At 36.0% G+C, this 24,898-nt stretch overlaps 1 long non-coding RNA gene across 2 annotated transcripts in view; it reads right to left on the bottom strand.

Moving 5' to 3' along the window:
* Window positions 1-24,898, bottom strand: part of LOC105088513 (uncharacterized) — an 87,942-nt gene that overhangs the window by 41,142 nt on the left and 21,902 nt on the right. The window contains exons 3-4 of one of the 2 annotated variants that reach the window (XR_010378489.1): window positions 11,909-11,943; window positions 4,797-5,183 (exon numbers count right to left, since the gene is read on the bottom strand). This is a non-coding gene — a long non-coding RNA (uncharacterized LOC105088513). Of the gene's footprint in view, window positions 1-4,796; window positions 5,184-11,908; window positions 11,944-24,898 lie in introns of those variants that run through there. The other variant, XR_010378490.1, reaches the window with a different exon arrangement.

Below are 24,898 nucleotides of genomic sequence, written 5' to 3'. Positions count from 1 at the left end.
GAGTGGTAGTGCCTGGTAATCCAAACAGATAGGTGTGTTACTTTTCTTAAACCAAGATCGGTATGGCACAAAGCTCCAACAATAGAATGCAGAAATCCCAGAAAGCCTGAACAACACAGGCAATAATAGTAACAACAGCAACAATGAGTGACAGGTACTGAGCACTTACTATGTGCAGATATTTTACATGTATTTTTATTTACCTATATTATCTTGTTTAAATCTCAAAAAATCTTATACACTTTGAGCTATTATAATCCTCACTTTGTAGATGAGGAAACAGAGACTTAGAATGGATATTTAACTCACCCATACCTAGCAAGTGATAGGATAGGAGTTTAAACCCAGATGGTGTAATTCCAAATCTGACACGATTAAGCAGTCTGTTACGTGGCTCAAGACAAAGATTCACACATAAAAAGTGAGAGTGAACAACAGATTTTTCTAGATGCATGTTAGGTATCAATGAAAAGGGGGAATTGATGGCTTTATAAAGAAAAATAAGAAAAAGAGGGATTAACAATCTGTTGAACTAGTACTAAATGGAATTTAAAGGTACCTTAACTTTTGGAAATATCCCCCAAAACTCAAGACTGATGCAGGAGACAGTTGGGCATAAATCACAATTAACAAAATATGAGAAAGGCAAAGCTAAGGGTGAACATATTTTAAGAGTTTATTTGTAAGCGATTTTAATTTAATGAATATATTTTAATAAAACAAGTTAAATTTATTTCTGTGCATGAATAAAGTATTATGAAAGAAAAAGAGAAGGAATATTAAAAACCTGAAGGATCTAATCTTATTTAAAAATATTTGTACAAAAATTGGAGGTGATAAAGTCATGAGGTTAAGGATTATATTGGTTTTAATGGGTCATTAATAGCCATTTCTGTGTTCAACCTGACATTTGTTTTTCTCATTTTTGTAAGTGTTATGGTTCCAGGTTTACTTTCCCTATTTGTTGAACTTGGACCAGATACCACTGAGATCCTCAGTAGTCTTGTCCAGAGGAAGGAATCATCTAGCTTCCTGGGGAACAAAGAGTAGAATCAACCTGATGGTGAAGACTCAAGATTGTACAACTCTGGAGCTACACTGGGATAGAGATCTTCAAGACCATTTGGAACTAAAATATCATCTTCTTTGAGAATTTCTACTGTTGCAAATACATTTAAATATTAAATTAACGGATAGGTGGAAAGATAAGTAAGTAGACAGAGAGATTTCTAAGAGTTCTTGTGAACATACAATGTAAACTATGATGTAAAAAAACTTAATGTAGTCAAAAGAAAAGAGTTTAATTCAAAATTCTATCCAAAACAGCTCACTTTTGAGATTTCATCATAAGTTCTTTGCCCGAGTTACACAGACCAAATGTAATATTCTATGTCAGTAGGATATTTCATGGCTTGTCACCTTCAAATGTAAAAACAACTCTTTAACTGCCTTATTCTCTAAGTTGGCTCAGGTTTTCCAGAAGTTTCTCTTCAATATGGCGATTCTGCTCAGTGTGATCGCTACATGTAATATAATACGACAGTGCTGCCCATTAACTTGTTCTCTAAAATACCCTTAAGTAACTGACTTAATACAATATTCAAGATGGTACAATCAGGTAGGAAATCTTGTTCTGAACTATAGTGACCAATGAGCCCAGATTACAGCAGTTTCCCTCCAGCCTTATATTCCGAAGTTTCCAGTGGCAGTTTGTTTCTCCTGGAATCAAGTGCTCTAAATCAAAGTCTTTAAAGCAATGTTTTCTTCTTTAGAGCACAGATTTTAAAATAGAATAAAGAGTATTCTCCTGCTTGCATTAATGTTTTCTTCCTGTCTCTATAAAAATGTTCATCACATTTAGTCTCCATTAGCTGCTCAACTCCAAAGGTTATTCAAAACTTTACAATTAACAGAATTGATGTGGATTCTTTATTTCAGAAGAGGTTTTTCTAAATGTTCTAAGCCTCATGTTTTCTTTATCTATTCAAAGTGTAAATGTAGAATCCACAGTTAAACTACCTTTCTCTAGCCATGGAACATAAATGTTTGTTTCTCTCCAGATACATTATCTATCATTTACAACAGACTCTTCTAGGGAGTTTTTTTTTTTTTTCCAGGTGCCTATTTCTGCACTATTATCCAGATTTACTGAATCAGAATCTCTGAAAGTGAGGCAAGGTAAACTGCATTTAAGCCTCACAAAAGCTCTTTGAACATATTAAAATTTGAAAGTATCAAAATTATAAATTCCATAATTCTTCATCTGAAATTCTAGATTTATTCACTGAAGCTCTATGAAGAAGTGAAAAATAGACATTACATATATATAAAAGTTTATGTGTATATATATACACATATATATATGTTACCAATATATTATATTTAGACTTTAAACTTAGAGTCATTAACTATAAGATAATATATTTTGACTTTTAAATAAAAAAAAGTAAGCCATACCAAATGAGATTTAAAGAAAACTGGATCTTTATTATTCTTAATGATATGTGTATGAAAATATCAAATTCAGACCCAAAGTCAGATCAATGAAGTCATCACTTATTCATTCTTCAACTGATACTGTGCCAATCCTTCTACTAAGTGCTGGAGATAGAAATATGAGTTAGATATACTCCTTCCAGTGGAAGAAACACACAAAAACAGATCTCTGCAATATAATGGCTTATTACAGCAGTACAGATACACAAAGGTATTTTGGAAGCACCAAAGAGTACAACTAAATCTGGCTGGGTGCAAAATGAAGGGATAGAGGAAAGAAAGGCTTCTTGGAGATGACTCATGGGTAGAGACTTTAAATAGAAGTATGAGTTAGACTGCTCAAGAGTAGGAGTTAAGAGAACTCAAGGCAGAGAAACAAGAAAGAACAAAGATATAGAGATAAGAAACAGCATGGTATGTGTGATAATCTGTGAGTCATTCAGTGAACTGAAAAGAAAACCAAATGTCAGGAGTTGGTTTAGATTTGAAACTTGAAGACAGGCAAAAGATACATCATTAAATGTTCAGTGAGACATGTGAACTGCCTTGGACTTTAAACAATTTTTGTTTTGTTCTTCCCTTCTCCTAGGTCTCCAATTACACATTTGATAGACTGCTTGGTATTAGCCCAAGAGTTGATGAGATTATACATTTTCAGTTTTTATCTCTCTCAAGGCTTTATTTTCTATGCTTTCTACATCTACATATGCAAGTTCGTTGATCTCTTCTGCAGTCTCGTCTGCTATTAAGCACATCTAGTGAACGTTTTTCAGGGTTTTTTTTTTTTAATCTCTAAATGTTCCATTTCATTTTATATCTTCTTATGTTCACGTTTCCTTTTTCACTTGTTTAATCATTTTTTAAAATTTGAAGTATAGTTAATTTATAATATATTAGTTTCAGGTATACAACATAGTGATTCTAAATTTTTACAGATTATAAATATCAGAGAAAGATAAATAGTGCATGTTTCTACTTACATGTAAAATCTAAAAATTAAAATGAATGAATATAACAAAATAGTTACAGACTCACAGATACAGAGAACATAGTAGTGGCTACCAGTGGGGGGGGAGGGGGACAGGCATAGGTAAAGAGGATTAAGAGGTACAAACTACTAAGTATAAAATAAAGAAAATACAAGAAGGTAATATATAGCACAGGGAATATAGGCAACATTTTGTTCATGTTTTCTTTTAAATCCATAAGTATATTTATAATATCCAGAAGAAACATTTAATGTCATTTGCTAATTTCATAATTTCCATCATTTTGTGTGTGTGTTGCTATAGATTGGTCTTTCCCCCAGCTATAGTCACAATTTCCTTCTTCATAAGTCGTAATTTTTTGTTCTTCTGGTGCCCCAATCAGGTGAGTGTCCAAGCAAAAAAAAAAAAAAAAAAAAAAAAAAATTCTTGCATGCAACATTTTGAGAAATTTCAAGGCTACCCAAAAAGTTGCATGAACAGTAACTAAAATACATATACAGTCAAAAAAAAAAATATTCTGTGTATTTCATCTTGTTGGAGATTAAAATAGATTTTAGTCTGACAGGCAGTTAACTTGAAACTTTTGAAGTTTGCTTTTAAACTGTGGCATGGGTATAAAATACTCCTTCTCAATGGGTGTTCCACATGAAAATTAAAACCTAGTATCTAAGGCAACATTGTAAACAATGAATTAACTTATCTCTAATGCATTTAGAATGGTATTATATCAACCTTGAAAGAAACAAGAAAACAGTTATTCATATTATTTTCCACAGAATGCCAGTTGAGAAATATTGATAATTTAGCTGCATTACTGAAGGCCCAGGTGTTTAAGAAGGACTTCATTCTAACTGATCAAAATTCAAATGTTCCCTGTGTGTGAATTTGGGAAACTTTTCAACTTACAGCTTCCTAGCTATTCTTTGCCTGGCCTTAAGTAGTTTCTCCATATATATATATATATATATATATATATATATATATATATATATATATATATGTATATGTGTATATATGTGTGTGTGTGTGTATATATATCTGTATATATGTATGTGTGTGTGGTGTATATATGTGTATATATATATATACAGCTTCATATATATAGTGTGTGTGTGGTGTATATATGTGTATATATATATATACAACTTCATATATATATATATATATATATATATATATATATATGTATGTGTGCTAGGATTTCAAATGAGAGTTCCAGCAAAATAAAAACTAAGAGAACAGACATTGGCTTAGGCAATTAAGAAGAAACAAAAACCTTTCACTCACTTAGTAGGTGTATGTGGCTGAAAGCCAAATGCCAACAGGTAGAGAATGGGATGGAGGAGCTGACTGCAAGTGCAGTTACTCTTTTAAGGATGAGGATTGATTAAATTGAAGCTAAGGAAAGTTATATATGGGTCAGGAGAGTATACATTTGTTACTGTTCTGCTCAATGCACAACAGGCCAATAAATCAGGAGACGAAGTAATGGGGCAAGGAATAACGAGTTTATTCAGAAAGCCAGCATACCAAGAAGATGGGGGACCAATGTCCAAGAGAACCATCTTCCCCAAGTCAGAATTCAGGCTCCTTTTACAGTTAAAAGGAGAGGGCGTGTGGTTGGTTGTTGCAAACTTCTTGGTGTCGGAATCCTTTGTTCTTGCAGCTGTCAATGTAGGTCATGATGTTCCTGTAAACCTCCAACAACACAAATGTTATTCTCTGTTCTGCAACTCTGTATCTCTATGTGAATGGAAAAGTATACCCTTAATGGTCAGAGCCTTGAGAATGGGCTCTCCTGTCTATTTTAGGCTACAGACAACATTCTTTTACAAAAGGTGCAGAACCAGCATGACTAAGCACAGGAAACAGAGCACAGGGTTAGAGCTAAAGGAACAGATCTAATATGGAGTCAGATTTGTTCTTCCCTATTACATCTTTAGTATACGAGACTTGAATTCTTAAAAGCTGAAGAGAAGAATTTAAAAATACAGAAGAGAAGGGGGAGGGTATAGCTCAGTGGTGGGGTGCATGCTTAACATGCACGAGGTCATGGGTTCAATCCCCAGTACATTCATTAAAATAAATTAATAAATAAATAAATAAAACTAATTACCTACCCCCAAAATACAGGAGGGAGGGAAAAATAAATGGATTAAGGTCCTAGAAGAGAGAGGCCAAGATGGAGTCAAGAACACAGAAAAATTGGTAAGCCTTGACCAAGAGTCTTGACCTCCACTGGTATCGGAGGAAAGAACACAGGAATCAGCATCCAAGCCCACAAAGAAGGCTTGTTCTGGGCAAGGGTTCCTACCTGGTTTTCTGAGCAGTGACAGGACCTTGATCTGAGGACGGTCTGCCACAGAATTTGGGAAGGGAGAGCAGGATGCCAGAATCTGAGAGCAAAAGCCTTATTCTGAAGGATGGTCCTCTCACGCACTGTGCTACCCAGAACCTGCCAGCCTGACAGAGCAAAGAAAAGCTTGCTAAAGGTATAACTAAGGAATCAACCCAGAGAAAATATCCAAAAGAATGAAGCACCCTTCTCTAGAACACAGGGTGCACATAGACATACACATTCCCATCTATATACATAGAATGACTTCGTGTCCCCAAGAAACAAATACATGAATCTGAGGACCAAGGGGTGAGATATGAGAAAGTCTCACTCGTATCACTCCCAGGGAACTACTTGGAGAACGTTTGCTTCCTGCCTCACAATTCTGGGTTCTGGGAAGTCCTGATTCCCAAAAGAGGAAGGGCAAACAGGGAACACAGCACAAATCCCACTGAACTTTAAGCTGTGACTTTGGACTGAGCACTTTGGGCTTCACATGACAAAAGACTAGCAGGCAAGAAGTCCCCAAGCATGGCAGAGGTAATCGAACCTGATCATTAGGAAGAGGTAAAGAAGAGGTACTACTACATAATGGAGGCAGAGAGAAATATGTCTGGCACACAGGTGAGCCACTTAGATATTGCTTGTTACTCCTCTGCCTAATTATGATGGTAAATGGACAAGGACAGAAATCATGAACTTAGAAGGACACAGTGACTGGGGATTTGAATACAATCCCTAAGAAGTACTAATGGCAAGGCAGGAAAAAAAATTAAAAAGACAAAATAATAGTGGGGGAGAGTAATATAGAGGTCAGAACAAGCTTTCTCTAAATTCATGGTATATCTATTTTTCTCCTATAGTCTCCTGATTTTCCAAGAATAATGATCTATTATCATCGAAAAATTTCTACATTATAGAGAATGCAAATTAGTGTTTACTGAGAACCTACCATGTGTCAGACAATTTTCTTACATTACTTCAGATATCTTAACAAAATCCCTGTAAGTCGTCTTACTCTCCACAGATTAGGAAATTGAGTTTTAAGAAGTGAATAGTGAAGGATATTTCCATTTTAATATGTCCACATAGAAAACTAATAAAACCTCTGGGCTTCAGATAGATTGAATATGAGCATGGAGACTGAAAACAGTACTGAGATGGCCAAGTATAAATGCTTAAAAGCAGTGCTCTGCAATAGAACTTTCTGGGATGATGGGAATGTTCAGTATCCATGTCTGTTCCATCCAACATGGTAGCCACTAGCCATAAGTGGTTACTGAGCAACTAAAATGTGGCTAATGCAACTTAGGAATTTTCTAATTTTATTTGAACTTAATTAATTGAAATTTGAATTTAAATATCCACTTGTATTAAATAGAACAGTGCTAAATGACTATAACTCAATAAAAAAAATGTTAAAAAAAAATAGAACAGTGCTAAAGGACCCCTGGAAGTTCTCTGTGCTTCCAGTAAGATATACCTAGGGGTTAAGACAGTTGTTACAAGAAAAGCAATGCAACTCTGAATTTCCAGAACAACAGTTCTAGTTTACTGACCACACTTTTCCGCCCCCTCAAGTTCTGACAAAATTGGACTCACACATTTCAAGTTCTAATTCTTAAATAGAGCAAATGTATTATAAACATTGATTAAAGACTTCCAGCAGCCACTGCTGATTTCAGAGAGATCCTATTGTACAGACACACTCTGAGCTACTTTTCATTCTTCACAACTTATTAGCTCAGTAAAGTCTAACTTTCTTTCTAAAAAATGATGTGGAGATATATTAAGTTCAACAGCTGTTTTCTATCTTTTGTTGTTGTTTTTACGCCTGATGTTGTTGGGAGGGACTGGTTTTGTTTTGTTTCCCACCATCTGACTAATTTTTAAATGTCTCCAGTTTACTGTTTACTGTCTGTGCAGCCTCCTTCTCCAGAGATTTAGACCAAATAGATTTTTTCTGATTAGTTCCTCATCATTATTTTCTGAGCTTCCAATTAAGTATCATCTGGCAATCTGGCAACTCTGTGAGACATTAAAGCACGCTGAATTTCAATTTTGCCTTTTAACTTTTAACTTTCATTAAAGAGAATCTATTTTGAGACTGCTGCTGAACTGAGACCTCCAAATATTTCATACCTTTTGACACCTTGCCAAGCCTACAAATATCTACATCCTGCTTAAAAGGATTTTTTTAAATCAAATCATATGACAAACCATTTACCAAATTGAGTATACTTAACTAATTTTCTAGCTTCTCACATTCTATCTAATGAGTCACAGTGAAATTCTTAAATTTGGGTCATTTCACAACTTTCACAAATATTTTGAAATTAACACAATTTCTCTTCAGGAAATGTATGAGGTGAGAGAAATACCTCTTGGAGAGTGTTAACAAGGTACCTATCCTTACCTTCATATAAATAGTCATTTTTCTCACCTGCTTCTTTGCTGAGATGAAAAAGGAGATGTAGATTTTTAAAACCCAGAGTGGACTACGCATAAAAAAATACTCTGTTATATAGAGGGACCAAACTTTTACCCTCAAGTTACTATGGCTTTCAAGTAACTGGCTAGATGTTGAAGGCCACATAAAGAGAATGTAAGCAAATATTAAACTTTTTAAAGCCAGAGTCTGAGTTTGAATTCTGATTCTATTGTTGAACATCAGACAATTATTTAACATATATGTACCTCTGTTTCTTCATCTATAAAATACAGATTATAATACCTATCTCATAATGTTGTTCTGAAAATTAAGTAAGGTTATATTTGTAAAGCACTTAAAATAGTGCCTGGCATACAAGCATACTCACCTAAGTTAATGTAAGTGCACAGAATCATAGTATAAGAATGTTGAATAGAACTTTAGGTATTATTCATTTTATGTTTATATTTAACACTTGCATGATCCTAGAAACACTTTTTGCACATACCTTTGGGACTTCAGTATTTAGATTCTAGAACAAGCAATAAAATTTTAAATATTCACTTACAACTTGATATAAACAGAATTCACAGAAAAGAGGTTTTCATTCTGTTTGGAGATCGGTATTGTGATATCTCTGTCACTGATATAGGTAAGAACTGTATATTCCTAATGGAAATTACACTTGTAATTCTCATAGTGGTAACAGCTACAGGCAGGGATGTATCTATGGATACTGTATGATTCATTTTGAGCAGATTTGATTATTCAATCAACCACTGTTTCTTGATCACCTCCATTTCACCTCTTTTTATATTATTCATCTCTATTGCTAAGTATGGGCAGTAAAATTATCAACAAAATAGCTTTCATGACATTTACTCTGGTAAAGGATAAAGACATTAATCAAAAGAAATCACAAAAATGTGAAATGTCAACGGATTTATATGAATTTATTTGAGCATATTAACTGAAGTATCTGATCTAGTCAAGGAGATTAAGGAGTTTTCCCTAAAGAAGAGGGAATTGGACTGATGCCTACAGGTGAGAGGAAGTTAACCAAGTGAGTAAATGAAAGACCATGCCTAGAAAGGGACTAGCATGAGTAAAATCTCGTGGAATGACCAGAAGAGAATAAGCTAAATGAGATCATCAACAAAACTGGAATGGTAAGTAGAGAACAGACCACACTGAGACATAAGGCCATGTTAAGGAGTTTTTCCCACATCATACAGCCAAATGAAATCCATTGAAGGATTCTAACTGGGAGGCGAGGAGGTCTGACTTTACACAAGATCAGCAGGGCTACAGTGAGAAGATCGAGAAAGGAGGAGGCAGGAGTTAAGAAAATCAGTTGGGAGGCTATTTCAGTATGATATCTTGGTCTCCCAAGTGGCTAGTAGAGATGGAGAGAGGTATAAATTCAAGATATATTTAGGGATCTTGATGATTCACTGGATGTGTCAAAGGCAGTTTCTAAATTTCTGACTTGTATAATTGAACTGGTTTAGTTTTAGGGAGGGAAAACCATGAATTTGGAGGGGAGCATATTGCATTTGAAACATCTTTTTTGTTTGTTTGTTTTTTCTGTTTTTTTATTAAAGTATATTTGATTTACAATACTGTATTGGTTTCAGGTGTATAACATAGTGATTCAGTATTTTTGTAGATTATACTCCATTTAAAGTTATTATAAAATGTTGGCTATATTTCCTATGTTGTACAATATATGCTTGTAGCCTATTTATTTTATACATAGTAGTTTGTACTTCTTAGTCTCCTACCCCATCGTTCCCCTCCCCCTTTCCCTCTCCTAAAATATTCAAATAAAGATACCAAGTTCACAAGAGGAGAACTTCTGATTTCAAATATAATAAAGTAACTGGTACCAGACTACTTTTCTCATAGTAAATGACTGTAAAACTAGACAAAATATATAAAACAGTATTTTCAGGCCTTGGTCAAAAGGCAGCACTGAACTCTGATCCCTGAAACAGGACGTACACAAGGTTAAGTCCCAAAATTGACCTGAATTTCTGCCCCAGGGAAAATTTTCCAGATTACATGCAGGGAGATGGGGTCAAGCCGAGCACAACAATATCACTGAGCTGAGGAGGCAGAGATCAAAGTCTGGAGCTGCTGAGGAGGCTAAAGTTTGTGGAGCTGGATTCTATAGACAAGGAAGCTGAGTAAAGAAAGATCTCACAAATCTACATAAGGATCATCTAATACTTCGGTTAAACCCTAAAGCCATGCATGCACATAGTGAGACTCAGGAAGGTCTGATAAAGAACCACTGCTAGGGATTTGTAAAATAAAGTGGCTATTCTGGTGGTTGCAAATTGCTTGCAAAATAGAAATTCTGAGCTGCCACACAACCCAGGGACTCAGCTGATACACCAGACAAAAGGCCATATCATAGGTGTAGGGCTACTCTAGCTAAGGTCTACCCTAGACCTTCAATGAAGTTGATACAGTTTTAAAACAAACTTCAAAGAATAAAAATGATCCACTAATAAATTAACTGCCTACCAGCTCAAAACCCAATGAATTGAGATATCCTGATCTACCCTAGAGCAATGATTCCTATCCACTAATTCAGTGTTCCTGCAAATGTCTAGGTAACTGCAGCAAATAATAAGAATCTACTGTATTCTGATTTATTAAAGGGGTTGAGGCCCCTCTTCTCTGTCTGGGCACTAGGGGGAAATTAACCAGTGAGAAATAAGCTCATGGTGACAGGCTTGGGAGACAGGAACTAGTGAGATTCTGATTCTGCTCTGACAGAAGTTTTTTGGAAGGCAATAGTCAAAAAAGCTCTAACAGGTCTGAGGTCTGTTCACCAACTCAGTTGCTACGGGTGGTATTATCTATCCATCAGCATGGACCCTTCTGACACTCTCCCAGGATTAGGAAGATGGGGATCCAGGCCACTCAACTGTGGTCCAGGGGCAGCCATCACACTGGAGCTACCCCACCTATGCCCGGGGATAGAATACCTTATTACTGAGGATCAGCTCTGGAGCCAGCAGTGAAAGAATGGGACCTGGAAAATGCCTCACTCTTAGATTTTCCTACCTGGGCCTGCACCTACTGAATAGGTTTCTTTTTTGTTTAAGTGCCCAGTGTTAAAAGGGTATTGATTTACTTGAATGAGGCAAGTAGACTAGAGTGAAGTGGAATAAGTGATAAGTCAATATAGTCAGCCTTCAGAAGCTCTCCCGCAACACTCCAAAATAATTCTGTTTGCTGTTCACAAAGTCCTGCTTGAGAGTTCGCCCAGCTTCTGCCCATCAGCTCTTGCCTGGCATTTTCCCAGATCTTTCATAGAGCAGTAGTTCTGTCAGTCTTTAAGCAAGGCCATTCAGACCCAGTCCATTAGCCTGACTGGAAACACGTACCAAATACTGGCTTCATTCTCTGCTCTTTTCCTCACTCACACTCACACAACTTATCAATTGGTGCAAGTAAATACTGGGAGAGGCATTTTCTGCATTATTATTTTTGGAGTTCAGCTCAATGAGTCTAAAATGCATGCAGCCAGAAGGTGTGGAGAAAAGGGAACTCTCCTGCACTGTTGATGGGAATCCAAATTAGTGCAGCCACTGTGGAGCACAGTACGGAGGTTCCTTAAAACTCTAAAAATAGACTTACCATATGATCCAGAAATCTCCCTCTTGGGCATACATCTGGAAAAGATGAAAACTCTAATTTAAAAAGATACATGCACCCCAATGATCATAGCAGAACTATTTACAATAGCCAAGACATGTAGGCAACCTAAATGTCCATCAAGAGAAGATGAATGGATAAAGATGTGATATATATACACACACACAATAGAATATTACTCAGCCATAAAGAAGAATAAAATAATGCCATTTGCAGCAACATAGGTGGACTGAGATATTACCATTCTAAGTGAAGTAAGTCAGACAAAGAAGACAAATACCATAGGATATCATTTATATGTGGAATCTAAAAAGTGATACAAATGAACTTATTTACAAAACAGGAATAGACTCACATAGAAAACAGACTTATGGTTATCAAAGGGAAAGGCAAGGGGAGGGATAAATTGGAAATTGGGGATTAACAGATACATACCAATATACATATAATAGATAAACAAAAAGGACCTATTGTATAGCACAGAGAACTATATTCAATATCACGTAATACCCTATAATGGAAAAGAAGCTGAAAAAGCATACATAAGCTTCATTCTCTTCAGTGCTTTGGCAGTTTATAATGATGTTTCACATATTAGTTCCTTGTAGCCTTTTTCATTTTGATCTTCTCTTGTATTGGATAACTGGGTTTTCAGGGGTTTGAATCACGGTTGTATAATTCACAGTGGGAAAATATCCATTAGTGAGATCAAATTTATATAAACGAAGCATAGTGGACCAAATTGTTTTAATTTGAATGTAAGCAAAATTCTCCCCAATACAACGATGGCGCCCAGCTCCAAATGGCACTTAGGCAAACTTCTCTTCTGATGCTGGATTGTCCTGTAAGTAGCAATCAGGATTAAAGTCCAGATGTTCTACCCATGAGTCTTTAAGTCTTTGCAGCGAGAGAAACACACACCTGATATCCTGGAGGAATGATATACCTAGCCACAGTCTGAAGAGTTTTGGCCATTCTGATCATGGTCATGAGAGGAGGTCAAAGTCTTAATGTTTCTTTTATGCAGCCATCAAGTAAATTTAGATCTTTGAGCTGGTCATAATTTAAAGAAGGCAGATCCTCTTTACAGACTGTTATCTGTTCTAAATAACATTTTTCTTTAAGTGTTTTCTCTCTGGTCAGTTAATATACATAACTGAATCACTTTGCTATACACCTGAAACTAACACAACATTGTAAATGAACTATATTTCAATTAAAAAAAATGCATGTAGCATGGAGAAATGAGAAACAGAGACAAAGAAGTGACTTGCCAACTAATGACAAGAGCAAACACAAAGCATTTACTATGTACCAGGCACAAAGTCTTTTACCTACATTAACTTATTGAGTTCTCACAACTCCATAAGGTTGTGATTTTCATAATCGTCACTGAAGACATACGGGTAATTGAGGGGAAATTGAGACGTGGAAAAGTTAAATAATTTGCCCAGAGTTGCAGAGTGACAGAAGAGAGATTTGAACTCAGGCAATGTGGCTCTGAAATCTATGCTCTTAACCACAGCACAACACTGGCCTTCACACGATCTATAAATGCTTGAAGTGAGGGACCATGCTTGTTTTATCTCTAGCAGTTCCTAGCTCAATGTGACTATACCATTGGCTCAAGAATAGGAGTGTCTAATTCAGAACTTCTCAGGGGCTTGGGTAATTTCTATAACATAAAACTACCTTGAAGATTTTCAAGGATTAGTGATGTTATTATCAAGGGAAGATTATTGTGACAGTTAGCTGGTGATTCTGCTTTTCCCTTTCTAGAAAAACATAAGCTAATTTGAGGACCAATAGGCCTTGGGCCCAGTTTCCCACGTGAATAATCCAGTTCAGATTCAAGAGCATGGAGGTTTTGATTGAAAATTATGGTTATGGCTTTGTGGAGCAGAGAAATGATAACTTCTCTTTATTTGCTGATGACTGGAAGATGAGATGAGAAAAAGGTGAGGTGAATGTGAGATTACATGCTCAGAGGAGATGGTACAGTGTTTATGACTAAGGGTGACAGAAAATTGAGGAAGATAGGAAAGCATGTGAACAATGACAAGTAAGTCTGCTTCTGCTATATTGGGACTGCCAACAAAAACATCTGTTAGGCTAGTAGCTCTGTGTTCTGTCAGTCAAATCTTTATCGACTGCTTCTCAGGAAGATGCTCAGTGGCAAACATTCCACAAAGACAAACACATTACATATATAAATGCCATAAAATGTGTTAGAGAGATTTCCAGCCACTGCAAACCTCATCTGAGTAAATCTAAGCAGTTCATTAATATCCAGAGAACCATTCAGCTCTGACACTCCAGTCATTTTAAGTCTTCAAAAGTGAAATGATTCAATAAAAACAACCCAAAACAACGCATGTTTCCTACTATTTTTGATAAATCAGAATCAATAGTGCTGTGCTTTTCACAAACATTGGACTCTAGCCAGGATTTCAATGTAGCAATTTGAACAAACTTGAAAGCAACACTTAATTTCATGAGTCTGAGGATAGCCATTGATTTCTTATACATAAACTCCCTTTTTCATTCAATTATTTCTAGATGATCTGGAATACCATTTTAAACTTCACTACTTTTCTTTCATATGCCACTCTCTTTGCAACATAAGGATTTTAATATCTATTAGTAAGGCAACAATCATTCGGATTATATACATATATGAAAAAATTTCAATAAATAATGTATATCTTTCTCAAATTTTGGTCATGTTGTAATAAGTTAATGTTGCCATTGATATACTAATATAGAATTACTTTATACGATAAGGTATTGATTTTCATACGGCTCTCTTGATGCCCAGGGTTCTGCGATATGTAAGACTTGTTGGGTAAAAAAGGGAAGAGAACTAAATGGTCAAGGGAATTGGACTCAGGGTCCATCAACATCATTCTAATTAATTTTTAAATCTATCATAAATTATAGTTTTACAAACAATATTGTTTGGGGGAAAATAATTTCTGGCTAGAAAATATATAAACCACCTCTAATGGAAGTCTGTTCTGCCAAAGGAAAACATTGCAAATCTAATTCTAGTCTTCACCCGGTAAAAATGACTATCATGTTTTAGTGGTTTCCAAAATAATGTGCTTTGATTACACTCAGCTATTGGCTTATGTAATTTAATATTAAATAAAACCTCAAATGTAATCAAATATCATGAAATATGTAATTCACAATTTAAGATAATATACTCTCCATCTGTAAAAAGCTAAATATTTAACTACCTTTTCCTAAAACAAATGTACTACTTTTCACAATAATCATTAAAATGAGGTAAAATTTTTCTTTTTTATACCTATCAGTAATCTTTCTTTGTTATTTGCACTTAAATTGACTATTTTCTCTCCAAAGTATTCCACTATCTCCACTAGTTTATTTTTCTATTCTTCTACATGAATAGAAATGAGGCATTTCTATCATACAACAAAATTAAATTATGTCATATGCCTGAAGTTCAAGGATAATTTAATGTTACGTTTATTCATTTGTGGTATTTCTAAAATTATTTGAACTGCTATGTTACTGTGCAGAAAAATTTTTCCACTTTTATAATGAAAAACACCTCAGTAATTCATCAAGATTCTACAAAATCCATTTAAAGTTATACAGTTAAGAAATAGTCAAAACCTCAACACAATTCCTTCATAAATGCCAGTGTGTGACCAAGTAGAAAGTAGATATTTGTGAGAATCATTTTGTGCAAAATTAAACTATAGATTCTTTATTATTCTTCATCACTTCCTTAAAATAAAAGAAACGAATACATTGACAACACTGGATGGAACCTTTGAAATTATTTTATCTAACACACTGTGTTAGGGTTTAACATGAGGAACCTAAAGGCCCAAGAAAGAGAAATAACTTCTTATTTAACAGCAAAATTATAACCAAAATACAGTCTTCTGTCCAAAGCCCTTTCAACTACATCATCATAGAACAGAATACTGTATGTGATAGTATATAGTAAATATCATAAAGGATTGTAGCTGCATGTCAAAATACCCTTCCATGAATTCTTCCTGTCCTCTAGAAATTGTAACAATAATCAAAGCACAAAGAGGACACATTCTGTTTAAGTGTATTTACCACAAGATTATAGGAATAAATCTCATTAACATTAAAAAAGTCATTAACATTAAAATTTAAAATAGCAAGCATGAAGTCAGTAAATGATATATGGATACTAAGCCAATTGCTTAGACGTTTAAAATTCTCCATGCTTCTGTGCATTTCTGTTAGATGAGTGGGTGACATGGCGACAAACTGGGGGACAATAAGAAAGTCTAATTTAGTAAATAAACAATATAGCATATGCAAAATTCACCTGGGACTAGGGATACTGGAGGCATGAGGGATAATCACCCAAGAACTAAAAAGGAAAGAAATAACTTTTAAAGGCAAATAAAAGTGCTGTTTAATCTGAAGAACTTATTGAAACTTGGAAGAGACGTGTATTCTCAAAGACATCATAGACTATTATTTCAGGTGAAAAACTTCTGAGACCCTTAAGAAATAGGCAATCATCATTTGGAGATATTCAAAAGACTGACTATAGATCAAGAGAGAAATGTTTGTTCATGGACAGTTGAAACTGAGACTAGACAGTGGAGATACAGGCTAGCTATTAAAATGTCATTGACAGAGAACATAGTGGTTTCAAAATTAAACCCAAATCTATTAGGCTAACATAGTGGGATTGCAAAATAAGTATCTGTTACTACAATACGTGAGAAAGAAAACAATCTTTTCAGTGAACCCACATTTCACTGAGTAACAGGGGAATTTAAATTTTCAATTAATATTATCCCAATCACTTTGAGTTTAACTAGTCTCCTTTTAGTGTACAGCACTCCCTTTCAAGTAAATATGGTTCAGGGATTCTCCCTGTACTTTCCAAAGGCTGCCAGAACAATGTCTCCCATCCAACTTTCTCTTCCACAATATGACCTTGCCACCTTCCATCAAGAAATGGGGTCTAAAGTTCTAGTTCAAGATGGTCACATAAGGGGATCCAGAACTCACATCCTCCCATGAACACACCCCATCTACAGCTATATATGGAACAGCTTCCTTTAAAAATAAACCTAAAAAATCGCTGAGTGAGCGACGTCACTGGTAAAGAGAGAAGACCCACATCAAAGTGAGTGGGAGAAATTGGAACACAGTCTCACCATAACCCCCACCCCCTGCACAGGGACTGACTCACAGTCCTTTTAAGACCTGCCTCTGAAAGGGGAGGGTAGTGGAGGGATAAACTGGGAGTTTGGGATTTGCAGATACTAACTACTATCTATAAAATAAACAACAAGGTCCTACTGTATAGCACAGGGAGCTACATTCAATACCTTGTAATAGCCTATAATGAAAAAGAATATGAAAAGGAAATATATATATATATATACACATATATATATATGTATATATATAATATATATGTGTATAATTGAATCACTATGCTGTACACCAGGAATTAACACCACACTATAAACCAACTATGCCTCAATTTAAAAAAAAGAAAATTTCTGTACACACAACACACACACACAGACCTGTACCTGAGAAACAAGCTTCCAAAACATCTAACTCTGAAAACTACGGGGGCTCATGTCCATGAGACCCACAAAACTATAACAATCTGAGAGATGGCTCTTCAATGGCTCACGTGCTTGGACTGTCCACCCCAAGGTCCAGTGCAGAAGCCACTGATCAAGGCAAATCAAGACTTCGTGTGGGAGAGGCTCATTCGCTTGTCATGAAGTGTTGGCCTGAGGGGCGACATCTCTCTTACTTCTTCCTTCTTCCCAGGAGACATTAAACCTCAGTCTCCAGCCTCAATAATAGATGAGGTATCTTCTCTACACTAAAGAATAGTAGTATAATCTGAGCTACCAGGGATAGCTCTTCATATGAGAGCCATAAAATTACTAGGAAAAAATCAATTTTGGTGTAATACCATGAAAATGTCATTCCTGCTACACTAAGGAATATTACAGTTTTTCACATTTTAAATGGAAAAGTAAGCTGAAAGGTACCTGCTTTTATCATTGAGTTGTTCCACTTAGGAGAGATATAACACGGCTGGATAACATTTTTAAAAGTACAGTGGCAGGTTTTCTGATTCTAAAGATTAGTTCTTTGGATATGATCAGAGTGTGATAGTGAAAATATCTCCGATGGTATTAACAAATACATAATTAGCGACTAAAATGGAAAGCATTTATAACATGGATTCAAAAATCATTATCTTCCTCTTAGTGTCTTTGCGTCATTCTGGGTAATTCCGAAAGCTTCCGTGGGGCGGATTTACTAAGACAGTGGACATTTGCTTATTTCTTTGTCCTCCTTATTCATCATCCACCATCAATTTTAAAAGTTGGCTAAATAATTCATATTTCTGAATCAGTTGTCCCCTCTGCTACAGCATTTAAAGCAATAGAAGAATGTCCTGTCCCCATTACCAAGTCCAAAGACAATAATAATAATACAAGGCCATAGACTGTAATACCAATCTAGAATCAAGTAAGACTCAGTGTGCACAATGAAATCTGTATAAGGGATTCTGGGAATTAAAATGTGTATGTCTGACTAAACCTTAGTCTATGTGTGGTCAATACATTAACCAATTTTCTATTGTTCAAAGTCAAGGGCCAGAAAAAAAAAGTTGGGGGCCAATTACTAAACAAAATAGTGGCAATATGTTTACCACAATTCAACCATCAAAACTTGTCCTCCAAAAAGAAATTTTAATCTTATAAACATCAGTAAACTGTGCTGCTTCTGAATAAAAAGAAAATATGAATAATATTTCATTATCCTTCTCAATTTTATATCATCATGCCATGTTTATGAAGCCCTAAAGGAAAAAGAAATTTAAATTTACCTATGACTTTTAAGTCAATAGAAGGCAGGAGCTATGTCTATCTTGCTCATAGTTGTGTTTCCAGCACTAACATCTTGTATGTAAGCATTCTGAATCAATGAGTAAGCCTAGACCAATTCTTTCAATTTACAACTAAGGAAACTAAGACCAAAAGAGGTCATACATCTTCTCCCCTCCTTCAGTAAGAACAACTTGCTAAATGAAGTTGTTCAAAAATGTTCTAAATTGCTAAAAATGAATCTGTATTCAGTATGAATGTTTCATTAATGTTGCTTGTATATGTCTATGATTTATCAGCTACATATTCAACTGTTAGTATTTGCTCTAGTAATTTAGTTCAACATTGAAAAATACATCCAACTACATTTAGGTTCCTTTTGCTACATAAGTTACGGTTATTTTTGATGCTGACTATTGACAATAAAACAAAAAGGAGTACAAAGAGAAATAATGCCTATAAAATTTTCCATCAGTTTTCGACTTATGACTTCAGTATACCCTAAGCTAAAACTGTTCTTTGGAGCTAATGATATAAGAGACACTCAGTTGCAATAATATAACTAAAGTAATACTGCATTATTATATACTGCCTTTTTGATGAAAACCAAAATATTAAATATTTCATGATATTGAAAATAGGCTGTAGCAAGGCTCTGCTACTTTCTATTACTTAAAATATACATTAATTAGAATTTGTTTACTATTTATTGAACAGAAATATATGTTAAAGGAGAAATACATTTTAATGTTGATTATTTCTAGACCCTTTTTCTATATCTTGAAATTTTCACTTAAATTCAATTTATTTTGTGCCACCCAGAATTGCCTACCCTCATTGGACTTTACAATCAAAAGGGACAATGACACATAGGGAGAAAAATATAACTGAAAAGTGCCATTGTAGATTTATATATACAATGTGGTTTTTCTTTAATTTTTTAATTTTTTTATAATTTTTAAAAGTTACTTTCCATTTACAGTTATTACAGAATATTGGCTATATTCCCCATGTTGTACAACACATATTTGAGCCTATCTTACACCCAATAGTTTTACACAATTTTTTTACATTTGTTTTAAGAGCAAATATTAGAGATGAGTAATTCTGCCTGGGAAATCTTCGAAGTCCTTTTTGAAGAGGTAATTTTAAGCCAGGCTTCAAAGAACGTGGAAGAAGTCATCAGAGAAAGGAAAGTGGGAAGAAGAAATAAAACTCAAGCCCTAAAGAAAAACATTCACAATTACACAACGACGTGAAACAACTAGCAAATATAAGGAGCATTCAATGATTTTGTTTGGCTAGAGCAAGGGACATGAAGAAGGGAAGTTTTGCTAGTATGAGTCTCAAAAGAGAGTTTGGGGTCAAATTACAAAGAATTTTTTGCATCATGATAAGTTTTAACCTCATCTTACAGGTAATGGAAAGTAATTTCTAAGCAGGAAAGTAATAGAATTTGGTTTATAGATTAAAAAAAAGATTCAATTGGAATAACGAAGAGTCTGAAGACAGACAAGGCTATTTAAACGAGTCAAATTTGATGACAAGAACAGTATCAGAAAAAAAATGGAAAGGAGGGAAAAGATTCTGGATCTCTTTGAACAGTACATTATAAAGTCTCTGACAATGGGTTAATTATGGACCATAAAGAAAGAGCTGAATCAGAATTTCTAGTCTGAGCAACTGATTGGACGCTGACAATTTTTTTAAGTATAGTTGGTTTGGATGCTGACAATTTTAACCAAATAGAAATGCACTAAAAAGAATCAGGAGGTCATAGCATGTGTAAGACACAAGAGCAATTACTTAAAGTTTGAAATTTAAAAACTAAATAACTGATTAATTTTTATTCAATTAGTTAATCAGTTATATTTTCTCATCACAATGAAAAGCTCAATATTCTGCTCCTGGCAACTGTGCAACTCCATTGACATACTTTGATGCAGACATATTTGAAACAGACTAAGACTGGATACAGTCTAGTTTCCCTAACTTCTAGTAATGAAACCATAAGGCTTGCAGCTTATTTTCCAATCCTGATATCGTATTCCATGTGGAAGGATATTTTTTTTTTCAGCTTCACACTCTCATCCTTCCCTTCACTCAGTCTAGGGGAGATGGGCAGAATCACCCATCAAGTTGATGAGTTTGTAAGGTATGTTAGTTCAAGTCCTCCATGAAGCAGATGCAAAATGGGATTAGACATGCGAGAGGTTTATTGGGGGAAATGCCTATGAAGGATGAGGGGAAGGGAGCCAAGGAAGGGAGGCGAGAGCCTTCACAATGCGATGCAGGTCTGGTATCTGCTAAGGAGACTCAGTAAAAGTCTCAGACTGTGGTGCCATTCTGAGAGGCTTGGCAAGGCCAATGGGGACCTCACACCTAGGCTGCCCATTCAAAAAGTCTGAGGAATGGGCTGGCACCCGTCCCCAAGCCATGTTTGGTCACTGTATAGGAGCAACCCCAGATGCTTCAGAGCAATAGCAGAGTTGGCTTCAGAAGGGCAGCAACTGGGGCAGTCAGTCAATTACATTCCCTGCTGCAGAAGATGCAAGCCGTGCATTTTCCTGGTTGCCACAGAAAGAGAAACTGAGCACGTGTTATCTGGCTCCTTCCCCTCTCCTTTCTCTCGGGAACCAAATGCCCTACAGAAGATTATACTCTTTACTGCTCCAGGTCCGGACATAAGATTTACTCTGTGGTGGGTAAGGAGGACTATGCTTATTTTTGATGGAGCATCAGTATCAGTATCTGCTACATGGGGCCAGGATCTTTGTAACAGAAGGGAGAATTCGTACTTCGGGACTGACACACCAGGCATGACTGAGGCTTCTGGGGTGGCTACGATTCATGGTTTCAGTTTTTTTTACTTTGACCATGTGTGGAAAAATTATCAGACTCTCTTGGAGTTTATAATTATGCAACTGGGTTTTTTTCTGCCCTGGCTTGAAAGACTTAAGCCCCATGGTATTTTTTCACTTGCTGGTGATCACCACTTAAAAAGGCTTTTTTAGGGGAACAATGCCACATGCACCAGGACTAACAGGATGATAGCCATACGGAATGCAGGGTTGTGGGCCTCCTCAAAGGATGGATCAAGAGCTAACCTGGTAGGCTCGGGAGGCGGGATTCTGCTGCAGCTTCCTTAAGCAGGTGTGGCTGAGGCAAAAATTCAACCACAGGAAGCAGTCTTTTTATACAGAGTTCCTAAAATCAGACAGGAGACAGAATATTTGTTTCTATTATGTTGAAGGGATTTCACGCATGCCCTTCCCGAGTTTTACCTGTGCTACACTACACTAGTAAGTTTCTAGGTTTAGATTTTCAATGTCAGGCACAGATCAACAGTACAAAGAAGAAATGCAAAAGTAAGAGACTTTGTACATGGGATGGAAAAGAGGGTCTCTTTGTGGGGAGAGGGTATAGCACAGTAATAGAGCGTGTGCTTAGCAAGCATGAGGTCCTGAGTTCAATCCCCAGTACCTCCATTAAAATATAAATAAATAAATGTAATTACCTCCCTCCACCAAAAATAAATAAATAAATAAAAATAAATAAACCTAATGACTCACCCCCCTCAAAAAAAAGCTTAAAAGTAAATAAATAGAAAATAAAAAAGAATGTCTCCTCAAATAAGATTTTCTGTATGGAGCTTCCACCATTAAAAAATTTCTAAACTTTGAAAAACAGTAGCCTTGTCTCAAATGCACAATCTGGAAGAGGACTTTGTGCAGAGGTGGATTTTTCCCCCATATATGCATAAAGGAAAAATTAACCTCTTACTGATTTCTCCCATTTGAGTTTATGAATTCTGGACCAACTGGCATGGACTGCCTGGCATAATAGCAAGGCTAGATCAAGAATATTTTCTCTGAGCGCCTTCATTTAAGTATCTTTGAGCCTACATTGTGGTCTTTGACAACCAGTATTTGGTTAGACTAGATCCTGGGTTCTGGATTCTGGAAATATTATCTTGCCTCATTTAATGATTCTTGGGACTACGGATTGGGTGGGTCATTTGAGAATTTGCTGTGTGCGCTTAAAGCTGATACAATCTGATGTGTCCTTGGTCTCTTTGGTCTCTTTAAAAGTGTAGCTCACAGAAAGACTAAACAGTACAAAAGGGGGAAAAAAAACCCAAAAAACCTAAATAAACAAATAAAAGTGTAGCTCATAAAACATGTGGCATTAAGCTAATACAACTTCTGAGGCCCTGAAGGATCTACACCCATTCCAAAAGAAGACAGCCCAGCCTGCACCTTTTAAAAGAAATCCAACTCTGCCAAGCACTGAGAAATTTACTCTCGCTGAGACTGAGCAGAATATTAAGTTAAACAGAATGGATTGGGGACTTAACTTTCTTTGGCATTTTACAACACAAGGGCAACAGAATTTGATTTTAGACTTTATTTTCTTCGCCCTCTTTCTTAAACTTGAATTTATGAGCTAGTTATCTTCTCCGTGCTCCTCTGGATCACTCTGTATACTTGGTGCTTCAGGGGTCGCACAGGTGCCTGGCCCTCTGACTCCCCACTGGATTCAACCATTGGAAAGCAATAACAGAAGAGGAAAATTAGGTCAGGGTGTTTATTCCCTTTGTCCTCCAGGGGTCACCACAAGTTAGTTTCATCCCTCCATTGAACGCAGCCCTCTCCTGACGATTACTTTCTCCAGAATCTGAGGCTCTCTTCCTCCTTGTGCTCCTTCAGACCAGGGTGGTGACAAGTATTCCCTCTTGATAACCCATAATATTGTCCATCCTTCTTGATTTCCTTATACTCTGTCTTCACTGGCGTGAACAGTCCTTTTATTAATTCTCAATTGCCCAGTTTGAGCATACCATCTGCTTCCTACCAGAACTTGATGGATATAACTTGAAAGGGGAATTAACTTTACAACTTTCATTTCTCCTTGGGAAGTTGATAGTAAGGAGAGGATTGTATTTTGTGACTTGTCATTTGCTCTCTCTGAAGAACCTCTGATAGGCCATTCGGACATACAGTATAAGTAACACACAAGCGAACTTCAGCCTTGAATGCAGAGTGGCCTTGGAGGAGTTAATTTCACTGATTACTGTTATGATCTATTTTAGAGCCTTTTGGGTGTAAAATCTATACCGCCTACTAGTGTTTCCGGTAGGTACTCAATGGAACAGAGACTAGGAAACTTGCAGAGCAGCCTCAGGGGAAGGGTCATCCTAAAAGACCCCTGCTCCCCTTTCTCAGTGGGATGGTTATAACTTTGGCTGTCCAAAGATTTAATAGTTAAGCCTAATGGATTAAAGTTCAAAACCCCAGGAAATTTTCATGCTGACAGTTGCTTAATGGCCACTCCTGATGTTTCCTTTGATGCAGAGGGAATCTTATCAGTAAAACACTCCTGGCCTCTCTCTACCTCCTCATTCACCATCCCCTAAATGACTTGAGTCCAGAAGGAGAACATAGGTTATGAAAACCCTTTCCTCTAGGCTGTCCATTCTCTTAGGAAGGCCCTGTCTACAGCAAGCGGGCAATCCATCAGGCTCCAGCCAGATTTCCACCCTTTGGTTTGTGGTGTACGTGCAGCAGGCTGCCTTAATCCAGACACTTATGACTTGGTAAGGAAATTCGTCTGAAATACTAGCTTTATGAAAAATAGAGCTAATATTTGGACTTCCATTTGCCTTGCTCCTTGAGGAAGAGAGGTAGTATTTATTTGTCCCCCTCACTGATTTCCAGCAAATGCTAAGTTTATAGTTTCTCAGACCAGATTCCATAGTTTGCCAATATAATGTCCCTGAGTTTACTGCACACTGCATAAAGTATAAGATAATTAATATTATGAACCTACTACCAAAGACTAAGTTGTAATTTTATTATTTGTTTACAAGCCAGGTAGATGCTATAATGCCCAGCAAAAATGCAAAGCATTAAACTGTATAGCAGTAAATGAAATAATAAAAATAACAGATCTTCCATTGTTTGGAAGAGTTCAATTTATTTGGCTGAAATGAATATGCAAATCTTACAAACCACCTTAAAACCAAATTATAATAATTGGTAGAATTTTTCATTTACTGATACCTTTCCTGACTCTT

This window comes from Camelus dromedarius, chromosome 30, assembly GCF_036321535.1.
Source record: "Camelus dromedarius isolate mCamDro1 chromosome 30, mCamDro1.pat, whole genome shotgun sequence".
NCBI classification, from domain to species: domain Eukaryota; kingdom Metazoa; phylum Chordata; class Mammalia; order Artiodactyla; family Camelidae; genus Camelus; species Camelus dromedarius.
Note: the sequence above shows the minus strand (reverse complement) of the source record. Positions and strands in the feature narration are given on the sequence as shown.